Source organism: Calliphora vicina, chromosome 2, assembly GCF_958450345.1.
Source record: "Calliphora vicina chromosome 2, idCalVici1.1, whole genome shotgun sequence".
NCBI classification, from domain to species: domain Eukaryota; kingdom Metazoa; phylum Arthropoda; class Insecta; order Diptera; family Calliphoridae; genus Calliphora; species Calliphora vicina.
The window spans coordinates 16,660,900-16,662,750 of record NC_088781.1 but is presented as its reverse complement, the minus strand read 5'-3'; positions in this window follow the sequence as shown (position 1 = coordinate 16,662,750).

Here is a 1,851-nt window from a genome sequence, read left to right as displayed (position 1 = left end):
ATTGAATCATTTAAATTTTTATAAATTCAAATCCTATAAAAAATAGCTTTAAACATACATATATTAAATGATTAAATTGGTCTTCAATTCAAATCTATTACAAAAAGGCTTAAGTTATTTTTTTTTTTTAATTTTTTTTGTAAATGATTAAAAGCTACACAAAAACAAAACTGAATGAAGAAATATTGTTTTAATTAAATATGTATTTGATTTGAATTAACAAAAATTTAATCATTCAAAGGTTGAATGAATTCTGTTATATGGTTTATGGAATGAATGGCTGACATTTCTTTTTTTAAATTTCGAATTAAGATATTAGAAAATTAAGCTCAAATTGAATTAATTTTAAATAATTCGAAGATTTGGATTTAACTTGATTATTAATTGGCATTTGATCTTCAAGTAAAAAACCCGCCCTTAGTTGACATCCGTTTATATAAATGAGGGCAATTTTGAGGTTAGAATGTGAAATGGCTGTCAAATGATGAAATGTCAAGAATTGAGCTGTCATGTTTTGACTAGAATTCAGTGTGATTCGCTACCCTCAAATATTTATAAAAACGGCAGAGATGTTTGTTAAAAATTTGAGGACTCTAGCTATTATAGTTTCTGAGATATTGTATGTGGGAGGTGCCACGCCCACTATGGCTACTACTCCCACGTTTGCATATGTTGAAGTAAATTTTCTGTAGCCCACAATTACTAACATACATAATTCATACATCAATATATATGGTGAATTCTCCCGGCTCGGTTTCTATTTAAAATCGAGAAATTCGAGCCACAAATGCCTGATATATAAGGAAAACTCCTGGCCAACTTCGATTTTTTTACTATTTTTGATCTATATCTGGATTACTAAGTCATTAATATAGACAATATGGATATCTAATGGTAGATATTTCAAAGACCTTTGCAACGACGTTTCTTAAGTTTAAGTTTAACCTACAATGTGTCAAAATCCGGAAAAATATTATTTAATCCGAATTTTTTTCACCAAAAATTTTTTTTGTCATAATTTTTTTTCCATTAAAAATTTTATACAAAATTTTGAAAAAAAAAATTTTTTTTCCATTAAAAATTTTATACAAAATTATGAAGAAAAAAAATTATAAAAAAATTAAAAAAGCAATTCTAAAATTTTTTTAAAAAAAAAATTAAAACAATTGTGAAAAAAATCTGGTATATGGGTTAAATTGGGTGTAGGGTCAATTATGGACCGATCCTCACAAAAGTTGGTAGAAAGAATAAGGTTCATATCAATTTCATCACGATATTAATTATTATAAGACAATTATGAATGTTCAAATCATTTTCTGAGGGGGACCTTGTATTTCAGCTAGCTAGCTAGCTTCTTTCGTATTTTTAACATACAGACAGACCGACATTTGGGGGGAAATAGCTAGATCATCTTAGAATTTCATAAGGATTTTTGTGGGTCTGCGATGAATATTTCGATGTGTTACAAACGGAATGACAAAAACAATTACCCCCCTCCCCCATCAAGGGGGAGTTTTTTGAAAAAAATAAAAAATAAAACTTTTTTATAATCGAGGCTTTGCCTTACTAGACGTTTTTAGATAAATCTGAAAATTGGCTAAGTTTGGCTAGGGTTCAGGAGGGCTCGGTTCCTTTAAATATGCCAGCCTTTATTTTACACGTATTCATGTTAAGTTTTTCTATCAGAAAAATATACAAAATGTATAATGTCTTCTCATAATAGAACTTTTTGGGAAAAAATACTGTTTTTCAAGTTACACGAATTTCAATGCCTGTAAATTTTTATATGGACCATTTAACTGTGCGAAACTTGAATCTATTTCTTTTATAATGTTATCAGAAATATACCGT